The sequence below is a fragment of the Bos taurus genome, chromosome 18 (genome assembly GCF_002263795.3).
Source record: "Bos taurus isolate L1 Dominette 01449 registration number 42190680 breed Hereford chromosome 18, ARS-UCD2.0, whole genome shotgun sequence".
NCBI classification, from domain to species: Eukaryota; Metazoa; Chordata; class Mammalia; order Artiodactyla; family Bovidae; genus Bos; species Bos taurus.
Window position 1 is genome coordinate 46816003 of NC_037345.1, and position 13753 is coordinate 46829755.

At 41.0% G+C, this 13753-nt stretch overlaps 1 protein-coding gene across 1 annotated transcript in view; it reads left to right on the forward strand.

The window, feature by feature from the left end:
- The window catches only part of ZNF146 (zinc finger protein 146), a 69821-nt gene that overhangs the window by 7819 nt on the left and 48249 nt on the right, over positions 1 to 13753 (forward strand). The window lies entirely within an intron of this gene.

The following is a 13753-nucleotide window of genomic DNA, read 5'->3' on the forward strand; positions in this document are numbered from 1 at the left end:
GTCCTGCTGTGTGGGGTCTTAGTTCTGGACCAGGGACTGAACCCACACCGCCTGCAGTGGAAGCATGGCATCTTAACCACTGCACCACCAGGGAAGTGTCCTCTTTGGGTGGTTTTATAGCAGAGTGCCTCGGGTGAGACACTTCCCCTCAAACAGCTTTCCCTGACACACCGGAGTGGATTTCCATTCCAACAAGTTCCAAGTGGCACAGTTCCAGCAAGATCCACCACCACCATTCTCTCGCCCGTCGGTGAGCCATAGCCATGCCCTCTCCAACAAGCTCTGGATCTCAAGCTCTGGGAGGGCCTCTTCCTCAGGTGTTCTACATCAGGCCTAGGGGAGCTGGGAGTTTGGATGGCCTCTCAGAGTTCTCCAAGTTGGGACAATGGGGCTGGAATCTCTAGCATCAACCAGTAACTGGATACAGGCGTACCTTGTTTTATTATGCTTCACTTTATTGTGCTTTGCAGATATTGTGGTTTTTACTAATTAAAGGTCTGTGACAACCCTGCGTTGTCAGATGAAGGTTAGCACTTTATAGCAGTAAACGATTTTAAAAATAAGGTATGTACTTTTAAAAGATATAATTCTATTGTACTCTTAATAGGCTATGGTATAGAGTAAACATAATTTTCATATGCCCTGGGAAACCAAAAATTGATGTGACTCGCTTTATTGTGTTATTCACTTTATCATGGTGGCCTGGAACTAAGCTCACAGTATCTCTGATGTGTGCATGTATAAGGCATCTCTAGAAAGGGGATATCACATTGCAATCTTTATTTGACCTTTTGTCTTTTTTTTTTTTACTTTTAAATTTAGATACAATTGACATATAATGTTCTATTAGTTGAGGTGTACAACATGACGATATTTGTATATATGGCAAAATGAGCACCACCACAAGTATAGTTAACATTCATCACCAGACGTAGTTGCAAATAGAAATCTTTATTTAGCTGAGAGCATGCACTGGGGAGAACTCAGCTGCAAGGCATTACCAGCCAGCGCTTCAAGCAGATGAAGGGCTGAGTGCCTTGGTCCTGAAACAGTGATCTAGACGGCAGAGCACAGCATCCTCTGGACACAGCAGCAGGTGGGTGTGCTGTATGTCCATGTTTCTTTTTTTTAAAATTAATTTCTATTTATTTTTGGCCATGCTGGGTCTTTGCTGTGGCCCACAGGCTCTCCCTTGCCGAGTATGGGCTTTCTCTAGTTCGGTGAGGGGGCGTTACTCTCTGGTTGCGTCATGTGGGATTCTTGTGGCTCTGGCTTCTCTTGTTGCAGAGCACGGGCTCAGTGGTTGTGGCACAGGTGCTTGGTTGCTCCGCGGTATGTGAGGTTTTCATTCCTGGACCAGGAATCGAACCTGTGCCCCTGTGCTGTAAGGTGGATTCTTAACCACTGGACCACCGAGGATGTCCCTCATGCGTCTTTAATTAAATTCTCTCTCTTTTTTTTTTTTTTGGTAATAATATAACCATAGAGAAATATATTGTGGCATGACATTTTCCTTGAATTTTATATATTTGATAAACCATTAAAAAATAATCTTCATGATAAAGTCTTATATTTTTTTATTTTTTATTGAAGGATAATTGCTTTACAGAATTTTGCTGTTTTCTGTCAAACCTCAACATGAATCAACCATAGGTATACATATATCTCCTCCCTTTTGAAACTCCCTCCCATCTCCCTCCCCATTCCACCCCGCTAGGTTGATACAGAGCCCCTGTTTGAGTTTCCTGAGCCATACAGCAAATTCCCCTTGGCTATCTGTTTTACATATGGTAATGTAAGTTTCCTCTCTTCCCTCTCCCCGTGACCAAAAGTCTTTTCTCTATGTCTGTTTCTCCATTGTTGCCCTGTAAATAAATTCTTCAGTACCATTTTTCTAGATTCCATATACATGTGTTACAGTCTTGTATTTTTTTCCTTTGATAATGTTGCTCTAAGAAGTCTGCTGAATCAACGTTTTTTCTCAACATTGCCATTATTTATGTTTTCTGATCCAGCAGTGGAATTTGAACACATCTCATTTCATTAATCTTTTTCTTCTAACAGTAAAACCATTCATTCTAAGCACAATTAATACTAGTTCAGATAACATGTACAGTTGGATTTTGAGGGCTTCCCTGGTGGCTGAGAGGTTAAAAATCCACCTGCCAACACAGGAAACACGGGTTTGATCCCTGGTCCTGGAAGATCCCACATGCTGAGGAGCAACTAAGCCCATGCACCACAGCTGCTGAGCCTGTGCCACAGAGGCCGGGAACTACCACTACCGAGCCCTCGTGCCCTAGGCCCGGTGCTTTGCATAAAGAGAAGCCACCGCAATGGAAAGCCCTCACGCCACATCTAGAGAGTAGCGCCCACTTGCCACAGCTAGAGAAAAGCCTGCGCACCAACGAAGACCTAGCACAGCCAAAATAAATAAGTAAATAAATAAAATTGTAAAAAAATGCACTGAAAGTTGGTAGCTGAAACTCAAACATTTGTTTTTCTAGCAGTAGATAAAATTCTCTCGAATTTTACTAAGCAGAAGTGCCAGTATGAAATTAAACTCAGAACTTTGACAGGGTAAACTTTTCTGCAGATTTCCAAAAAGCATATTAGTAGTCACCATTCCCTCCTTCCCTTCCTTCTCATACCAGGGGTAGTTCTGAACTTTGTGGTCAAAAATAAGATGATAGATAGTAAGAGTAAAGTGCAGTGCCAAGAGCATACAGTAGGGGAAAGAATAGTAATTAAAAATGGTGTGCTGCTGCTGCTACTGCTGCTAAGTCGCTTCAGTTGTGTCCGACTCTGTGCGACCCCATAGATGGCAGCCCACAAGGCTCCCCCGTCCCTGGGATTCTCCAGGCAAGAACACTGGAGCGGGTTGCCATTTCCTTCTCCAATGCATGAAAGTGAAAAGTGAAAGTGAAGTCGCTCAGCCGTGTCCGACTCTTCTCGACCCCATGGATTGCAGCTTACCAGGCTCCTCCGTCCATGGGATTTTCCAGGCAAGAGTACTGGAGTGGGGTGCCATTGCCTTCTCTGAAAAATGGTGTATCTACAGGCAAAAGAATTAAGTTGGGATCTTCCTCATACCATATGCCAGAACTAACTCAAAATGGATCAAAGAGCTAAAACTATGAAACTGAGAAGAAAATATAGGAGTAAATCTTTGTGATTTCGGTTTAGGCTATGGCTCCTTAGGTGAAGAATCTGCCTGCAATGTTGGAGAAGACCTGGGTTTGATCCCTGGGTGGGGAAGATTCCCTGGAAAAGGGAGCAACTACTCATTCCAGTATTCTTGCCTGGAGAATTCCATGGACAGATGAGCCTGGCAGGATATAGTCCATGGGGTCACAGAGTAGGACACAGCTGAGCGACTTTCACTTTTACTCCTTAGATAAAATTCAGTTTTGGTTGTTTCTTTTTCCCCCCATTGTCCCATTTCCTATGCCCCACCCCCCAACCCCCACCATTTCCCGCTGTCCTATTTTTCCCATTGTGGATTTTTATTTTAAATTTTTATTTATTTATTTTTGGCTGTACCATGCAGCACGTGGGATCGTAGTTTGGTTCCCCGACCAGGGATGGAACCCACGCCCCCTGCATTGGAAGGGTGGAGTCTTAACCAATGGACCCACCAGGGAAGTCCCTATTATAGTTTTTCCTCACTGTCTCTCTGAGGTATCTTATTGGGCTTGCTACTAAGCCCAATATGAATTCAGATCCTGGTTCTGTTGCTTGCTTTGCTTTAACCACCCCAAGTCTGTTTCTTCATTTGCAAAACAGGGCTGTTACTATATCCCCAGGCATCATGGGTGAGAAAGGAAGAGGGGACTGATATCCCCGCTGGTGTGGGTATAAGCGGAAAGAGCTGCGGGACTGTGTGGGTATCAGAAAAGGTATATGCAGGTCAGAGGGTAAGGACTGATCCCCCAGGTTGAAGGAGGGTGGGGCACAGTCAGGTGAGTCTGGGAGCCTCTTCTCTGCCCTTCCCCAGCTAAAGTGTCTCAAGACCCTGACCGTCCCCAGGAGGGAGCCTGAGCCAGGGGCTGCCCTCTGGATTTCAAGGGTTCTGTCCTCAGTTAGAGGCCATCCATGTTCCCCAAGGGTGGATGTGTTTGCTTGCCAAGGCCCGAAGCATCCTTCCAGTTCCTGCATCAGGACTCTGGGCATCTAATGAAGGTGAAAGCTGCCCAAGAAAATCTCCTGTCTTTCCCGATACCTTTCCCCTTCATGTCAGGCTTTTTTAAAATAAATATTTATTTATTTGGCTGTGCCAGGTCTTAGTGGCAGCATGCAGGATATTTAGTTGTGGCATACAAACTCGTAAGTTGCAGTGTGTGGGATCCAGGCCCCCTGCATTGGGAGTGTGGAGCCTTAGCTATTGGGCCACCAGGAAAGTCCCCACGTCCCCTTGGGTATTAGAAGCTAGAAGAATAGTCATGACCCTGAACCATGTACCATGAACCATGTCATTTTTGTGGTTGCAGAGCATTATTGTCTCTCATTTCAGATTTGGTCACAGAGTGACATTGTCCCTTTCTCATGTCATTATGTCACAGGAAATCACAATATGCTGTGAGGATGAGCTGCAAGTGACTTAGGTAGATCCAGAGGGATGCCTAAGAGCTGGAGCTGGTGAGCAAAGCAGAGCTAAGGTTCAGTTAGGTTACTCTGTTCCTTAAGTGAGTGAAGACTATTGATGGAACATAGTTATACTTGATTTTAGATACAGCTTTCTGATGGAAGATAAGAGATGATGAGGGCTGACTTAAGACAAGAATAAAAATTGTAACAATGATAAACAACTATCACTGATGGACTGTAGCCCACCAGGCTCCTCCATCCATGGAATTTCTAGGCAAGAGTACTGGAGTGGGTTGCCATTTCCTTCTCCAGGGGATCTTCCTGACCCGGGGATTGAATCTGGGTCTCCCGCATTACGGGCAGACGCTTTACCATCTGAGCCACCAGGGAATCCCCCTACTTAATAATTAGCACTTAATAACTATAAATAAGGGCTTCCCAGGTGGTGCTAGTGGTAAAGAATCCCCTGCCAATGCCAGAGAGGAAAGAGACACAGGTTTGATCCTAGGAATATCCCTTGGAGGCGGGCATAGCATCCCACTCCAGTATTCTTGCCTGGAGAATCCCATGGACAGAGGAGCCTGGTGGGCTACAGTCCAGAGTGTCGCAGAGTCAGACACGACTGAAGTGACTTAGCACAGCACAACTATAAATAAGGGTTTCCCAGGTGGCTCAGTGGTAAAGAACCTGCCTGCAAAGCGGGAGATTGTGGGTTCGATCTCTGGGTCAGGAAGATCACCCAGAGAAGGAAATAGCAACCCACTCCAGTATTCCTGCCTGGAGAATTCCATGGACAGAGGATCCTAGTGGTCTATATACAGTCCATTGGGTCGCAGAGTCAGACAGGACTCAGTGGCTAAACAACAACAACAAATGATAAACAGTAATGAGTTCATTAATTAATAAGTAAGACACATATATGTATTAACATATATAATAGAACAATTATTAAATACTTGATGATGACAGTAACTAGCAATCGCTGTATTGCAACCTCCCTCCCCAGCCTGATCTCCTTACCCTGCCCTTTTTTTCACCTCAATGCAGAACACCTTCCAACGTACTACAAAATTGACTTATGATGTTGGTCTCTCTTCCCCTGGGTGGAATACAACATGCAGGAAGGAAGGGCTTTTTGTCTCTGTTGTTCACTGCTGTATCTCCAGGGCCTAGAATAGTGCCTGGCATATAGTAGGTGCTCAATGAATAGATGAACTGAATCAAAATAAATGTACTCAACCTTTACTATGTTCCAGACATGCTCTAAGCATACATTATTTGTATCCTCACATGAGAATTACTACCTAGACACAAATTATGAAGCTAGTTCAAGGCCACGTGGCAAGTAAAGGAGCAGTACTTGGATTTGAACTCAGGAATTCTGGCTGCAGGGCTTATCACCCTAAAGTACCTCTTCATGGTACTCACCAAAGGGGTGTGTGTTCCAGAAATGCCCCAGTGGTAGAAACAAAAGAGATTTCAAAATATCCAGGGAGAGGCAGGCCAAGGAGGGTCCCTGGGTATCAGGGTGGGCAATGGGGGGCCATTTACTGAATTAGAGGAGCTTATTTGTATGACTAGGAATGGGTCAACTTAGGTATGCCTGCAATTACTAAAGTAACTTTGAATTGTTATGTAACATCAGACTTTTCTTTCTGATTTTATTGTTGTGCTGGAAACTCTGCTAGGTTTTCACATTGAAGTTTTCATGATAACTCCATGAGGTACTATGATGAGCCCCAAACAGATGCTTAGAGAAGCTAGGTTATATCTACCTAGTGATAGAGTCCAGACCTGATCCTAAAGCTAATATTTCAAATGTGGAAGATAAGGTACCAGAACTCATAGCCAATAGTCTATTTATGGCTTGGGAGACCAGGCCGACTGGGACATTGTTAGAAGATATGTTAGAAATGTGGAAGGAAAAGAGGATTTTGGAGCTGTAAGATGGGGGTGGTGGAAATGTAAACCTGGCTTTAGATATTAGACTTGAGATGCTGGAGTGATTCCTAGCTGGAATAGTAAAACAACCTGGTCCATCATTAATGTTGCTCATGAATCTAACAAAGATGAAATATCAAACTTTATTTCCAAAATTAAAATATGTGAATTCTTGGGAATTCCTTAGTGGTCCAGTGGTTAAAACTTGGTGCTTTTGAAACTTGCTTGGGACCTGGGTTGGATTCCCTGGTCAGGGAACTAAGATCCTGCAAGCCACACAGCACAGCCCCCCCACCAAAAAAAGGTAATTCTTTGGAATTACTCGTGAAATTCTTCAGCCAAGGTTTAAGGCATGGTGACTTCTAAGTGAGGAATTTCACATCTATATTTATCTTAAAAAAAATTTTTTTTTTTTGGTAAAGGGAACTTCCCCACCTACATCTTTCCTCACCATAAAAATATTCTATTACTTGCCTACTTTATTATTAACTCAGTCATTCAACAGGTATCTGACTGCCTCCTAGGAACAGAGTAGCAAATGCAATTCTAAACACATCAAAGATTTAGAATTATGGTTAAGACTTGTACCATGTCAGTTATTTTTAATACAAACAATAAAAAACCCTTCACATTTCACAATCACACCTGTGAAATTTTTCTTTTTGAAAAGAAAAGAGAGAATCTGGGAGAGAATGTCGTTTCTAGAAAAGTCTTTTCCTAAATTCCTAATTCTCCTATGCATATGAAACAACTTTCTCTGCAATCACAGTGAGAATCAGCTAAAATGGATTTGGTAGAAAATTTTACTGTTTTCTACTAGTGGCTCAGGATTAGAAATTCTAATTTTTTAGAATTTTTTAAAAGTCTCTTTAAGAGATAATTACTGAAATATTTTCAGATGTCATCATGTAACATCTGAGATCAGCTTTCAAAAGAACCCAATGAAACAGGAAGTAGATGTGAGTACAGACAAACAACACTGGCCACGGGCTGATGGTTTTCAGATTTTTTTTGATGTGGACTATTTTTAAAAGTTATTGAATTTGTTACTGTATTGCTTCTGTTTGGCCATAAGGTATGTGGGATCTCAGCTCTCCAACCAGGGATCAAATCCGTACCCCCTGCATTGGAAGGCAAAATCTTAACACTGGGCTACCAGGGAAGTCCCTGGGCTGATGGTTTATATAGGAGGGTAATGAGAATATGAGGGCTCGTTCTACTATACTTTCTACTTCTGCATATGTTTGAAGTGTTCCATAGTAAAGACAAAGTTTGAATTTTTAAAAACTTAGAAGCTAGAAGGAAGTATGCCAAAATGGTAACATTTATGTTTAAGGTAAATGTTTTTCCCTCCCATTTTCCTATATTCTCTGTATTCTATTTGGGCATTTTTACTTTTTTATAAGGATAAAACAAACAAAAATCTTATTAAGTTCTTTCATCCTTTTGTTCCTAGCATTTCCACTTTCTGTGTTAGGGCCATGAACTGACTGCAATTTATAAGTGAAGGTCACTCAGTCGTGTCTGACTCTTTGCAACCCCATGGACTATACAGTCCATGGAATTCTCCAGGCCATAATATTGGAGTGGGTAGCTGTTCCCTTCTCCAAGGGATCTTCCCAACCCAGGGATCAAACCCAGATCTCCTGCATTGCAGGTGGATTCTTTACCGTCTGAGCCACCAGTGTTTTTTCAGACTGAAATTTATAGATTATCTGAAAAAACACTGATCTTTTTCCTTTTCAGTCATACCCTCAAATCTGTACACATGAAACTCTACCCTGTCTTGCCCTTGTCCTTGAAATTAGAATCTTCCACTTCAGAGGCCTTGGGCAAACTACTTTGTCTCTTTGACTCTCATCTTTCTTTTAATAAAATTTTTATTTACTTATTTGGCTGCACTGGGCCTAAGTTGCAGCATGTGAGCTCTTAGTTGCAGCATGTGGGATCTAGTTCCCTGATCAGGGATTGAACCGGGCCCTGTGCACTGGAAGTGTGGAGTCTTAGCCACTGGACCACCAGGAAAGGCCCTCAATTTCTTTATCTTAAAGTAGAAAAATAAGCCAAATCAGAGGCACAGATGACAATGGACACAAACCCCAAGGCAGGGAACTAACACTTGGTGAATTTCAGGCAGTGTACTAGGGATTTTGTACACATGTATTCCTCTCAAAAATAGTTCTTTTAAGTAAGAAAAATATGACTACCTCAATATTAAGTGAATAAAGCATATGAACATGCAATTAATTTATTCAATTAATGAATATTTGTTGAGCACCTACTATATTTTAGGCACCATGCTGAAAGCAAAACCAGTGGTCAACAAATACGTGAACAATGGTCATCTCTATTCATCATAATCAAAGGAATGAAAGAGAAAACAAAAGTGACTTTTCCATTTTCACCCAGCCAATGGTGAACATTCAATAAATGTTAGAGGAATTCATGCGGTGCTTTGGGATCTCTTGTAAAGCGGGCAGATGCATAGATGCATAATCTTCCTGAAGGCACTTGAGTGATTTGTACAAAATTGGCCTAAAATGTGTATTTATATTAAAAATGTCCAAACAGCAGAATGACGTACAACTAGTGACTGTGGTTTCTAAATACCATTTTGGACAGTACCAAAATAGCAGAAAGAAAAAGGACTCCTTAGAAAATGGCTACATCAAGGTGGGAACTAGGGAAATGAACAAGACGAGCTCGGGACAGCCTACTGTGGCCGACACCAGGCCAGTGATCAAAGACAAGTGTCCTTTTTGACACTCCTGTGTCAAACCACACAGGGAACAATCTGAGCATCAATGAGAGTACAGCTTACATAGATTTAAATGTACTGAGTATGTTTCACATACACACCACCCTAAACTCATTGGTTACCATGGCAGTAGGCTAGAGAACCAGCTCATTATTTTGGAAACTTGCCTTTCTTTACATGGGTAACCAAACAGCAGTTTAGGGGACATTTTTCTTTATCAAAGTATTCTAGCTAAAAAAGGAAAAAGAAATAATATATCATTTTGTAGTCCCTATTAACAGATTTACCAATTGAACATCAATGGCTGCTACATCATAAAAAGACATCTATTATGCCTCTCAATATTAACCACTTATAAGAAATCTTAACAACAAAAATTGAACCTCAATGTATCCTTGATATCAAGTACCAACTCATAGGAAATAACCAAGGATAGAGGAGCAGGTTAAACTGACCACTGGGATCTGCCAGCAAAAACCGAGGTTTAAAAAACTGTAAGGCAAACAAAATAGTTTTTTCAAAAATTAAGTTGCTGGAGGCAAAAACAAGGATAAAGGAGAATACATAGACTGAGGCTTAAAAAACGTATCAACTGCAATTTTTGGACATTATTTGGATCCTGATTAACTTTTAAAAAATTGACATTCATGAGACAATCAGAAAGGAACACTGCCTATCAGACATGTAATAGCATTAAGGCAGTACTCTCAATTTTTTTAAGGTGTGAAAATCTTTTGTAAAATTATGATATATTTTAGAGATACATATTAAAATTTTTATAGTTGATATATCTGGGTTTTATTTCAAAAACAACATGGAGTTGGAGGAGCTGGTGGAAATACAGATAAAACAAGCCTGGCCATAAAATGGTAATTATTGAAGTTGGTCATGGGAGCACTGGGTACATTGTAAGAGTCTGTGAGGATAGAAAACTTTAAAAAAGTATATACATTTTGATCTAACATTTCCACTTTTAGAAATTCATCTTAAGGATCTATTACACATATATAAAATAATGTATGTGCAAGGATATTATTGGATTGTTGGAAAGAGCAAAAATTAGTAAAAACTTAATTGATGAAGTTAAAGAAGTATGAAACATGTATGGAATACTATGCAGCTGTTATAAAAGAATAAGGCCACTATGTATCGATATGGTCCAATCTTTAAGGTATATGGCTAAGCAAAACTATTCATAGAAATGTACAGAAATTTGCTACCACTTAAATAAAACATTTTTATAAAGAGTGTTATGTTTACACTTAAGCAAACAGAGAAATCAGGAAGAATATACATGAACTTGATAGCAGTGATTGCTACATGAAGGGCGACAGGGTGAGAAGAATGTGTGAAGATTCACTTATGTGAATACAAAATTTAACTTGAAAATTTTTATCCTGTGCCTGCGTTTAAACTATTCAGTTATTTTTCTTTTTGGTGGCTGTGTCGCTTGGCAAGCAGGGTCTTAGTTGCTTGACCAAGGATGGTACCTGTGTACCCTGCAGTGGAAGCACAGAGTCTTATCCACTGAAAGTCACTCAGTCATGTCTGACTCTTTGTGACCCCATGGACTGTATAGTCCATGGAATTCTCTACGTCAGAATACTGGACTGGGTAGCCTTTCCCTTCTCCAGGGGGTCTTCCCAACCATCGAACCCAAGTCTCCCTCACTGCAGGCAGATTCTTTACCAGCTGAGCCATAAGGAAAGCCCAAGAATACTGGGGTGGGTAGCCTATCCTTTCTCCAGTGGATCATCCTGACCCAGGAATCGAACAGGGGTTTCCTGCATTGCAGGCGGATTCTTTACCAACTGGGCTATGAGGGAAGTCCCATCCCACCAGGGAAGTCCCATGAGATAATTTGTAATGTCATAGCTTTGAGCCCTTCCAACTGTACATCCTAATCATTAAGCCACTTAAAGAAAAATGACATGCAGCACACTGCTTTCTAAACCCTTTGTAGGCAGTGGTATATGCAGAAAATGCAGGTATTTTGAATGAACACTCAGGATGACTGAGCAGATGGACGGCATCAGGGTGCAATGGGTATTCTGCCCCAGACACTGGGAGCAACAGGCCACCACGAGGGCTGAGGGGATGTGTTTTCTAAGATTCTCAGATTCATTCACAGGCCCTGACCTGGATGTCCCTGGAGTTGGATCAAGGCCTTTCCCCCCATTACCATCATATCCTGCAGTTACAATATCAAAATTCTAATATTTAAAGAAAGCTGAGTGCCAAAGAATTGATGCTTTTGAATTGTGGTGTTGGAGAAGACTCTTGAGAGTCCCTTGGACTTCAAGGAGATCCAACCAGCCCATCCTAAAGGAGATCAGTCCTGGGTGTTCACTGGAAGGATTGATGTTGAAGCTGAAACTCCAATACTTTGTCCACCTGATGCGAAGAGCTGACTCATTTGAAAAGACCCTGATGCTGGGAAAGATTGAGGGCAGGAGAAGAAGGGGACGACAGAGGATGAGATGGTTGGATGGTATCACCAACTCAATGGACACGGGTTTGGGTGGACTCCGGGAGTTGGTGATGGACAAGGAGGCCTGGCATGCTGTGATTCATGGGGTCACAAAGAGTCGGACACGACTGAGCAACTGAACTGAACTGAATATTTAATCCAGAAATGGGTACAATTCCAGACATTCCATCTAAAATTAATTCTGATAAACTCGATTAAATTAACTGGAAATCTGATAAACTGGATTAAATTAACTGGAATTCTATTTATCTTCACAAATGATAATTATCTACAGTTTGTTCTTCAGGAGCTATCCTTGTTGAGTTTCTTTAATCATAATTTTATTTAGCCTTGATGATGAACTGGCAAGCTTCTCTCAGGGATTATTTGTTCTTTAAGGTTTTGTAGGTTAAACTGTTTTCTCTAAAGAGACAGAGCTTGGATGACTTTTTATGTTCTTTCACAATCACTGATTGTTCAGAAATCCCATATTTTCTTAAATCAATTTTGATATTTTTACAAAAATCCATTCTTTCTAGATTTCTAGTCATGGATAGTAGCTATTTTTTAAAAATACCTCCTCCTCATTCATACTGCTAAATGTCTTTTTTTCCCTACATCTCAATTGTCTATTAAATTTGTTTTTAAACAATTTAATGTATTTTTTAATTTTTGGCTGTGCTGGGTCTTCATTGTTGCACATGGGCTTTCTCTAGTTGCCGTGCATGGGCTGCTCAGTAGTTGTGGCACTCTGGCTTCGTTGCCTTGGGGTATGTAGAATCTTCCTGGATCAGGGATCAAACCCATGTTCCCTACACCGAAAGCTGGATTCTTTACCACTGGACCGCCAGGGAAGGTCTATTGTTAACTTTCAGTTTAGGTCTACTATTGTTTCTGATTTTATTGGCTTTTTCTTTTATTTTTAATAATCATTCTTCCTGTTAACTTGGGTTGATGTGATAATTTCCCCTTTTAGTTGACCACTCACTTAATGTGTTTAGTGTGATTGGCAAGGAGTAGATGCTGGAGATTTACTTGAATTCTTTAATCTACCTTTATACCTTGGGTTCTGATAGGAGTACAGCTTTGGTTACACTGGACTGTTTGTTTATTTATTGACCATATCAGGCGTCATGCAGGATCAATCCCATGCCTCCTGCAGTGCAAGTACAGGTTCTTAACCACTGGATCACCAAGGAAGTCCCATGAACTGGTTTTGATATGCAGAATTCACTGTCATTCACTTCTAGTTTGTACTTTTAGTTTTGATTCTCTTGAAGTTATACTTGGAGGTGGTTTCAGATTCCTTAGTTGGGCAAATTTCTTTGACTACTCTTCTGTTCCATTTCTAATCTTCAAATTTTACAACGCTTTAAATGAACATCTTCTCATGATAATTACTTTGCTACTGTTTTTCAGAAGAGGTGGTTTTGAAGGTTTTTTCACATTTGATATATTCATAAGGCCCACCTCTTACATGAACTCCTAACACCTTAATAGTAATATGTATGTATGCTTAGTCGCTCAGTCGTGTCCGACTCTTTGAGACCCCATGGACTGTAGCCCACCAGGCTCCTCTGTCCATGGGGTTCTCCAGGAAAGAATACTGGAGTGGGTTGCCATTCCCTTCTCCAGGGGATCTTCCTGATCTGGGGATTGAACCTGGGTCTCTGGCATTGCAGACAGATTCTTTACCATCTGAGCCACCCTAGGACTTATGTCCTTAACAGTAATACTGTTATTAATTAATGACAATATTTATTGAGCATGGGCTTATGTAAAATTTCTGACAGTCCTCACAAAAACTCTATTTAGATACACATAATTATCACTGCTTAAAAATAAATAAACTGAGGAACTCAGACACTGCATAATTTGTGCAATGTTGTATAGTCAGTAATTGGTGGAAGTGAGACAATGTTAATTAAATAAGGTAAATGGCAAAAGGCACAGCCATAAATACTTTAATAGGGTCATTTTCTATTAGGAATTCTCAT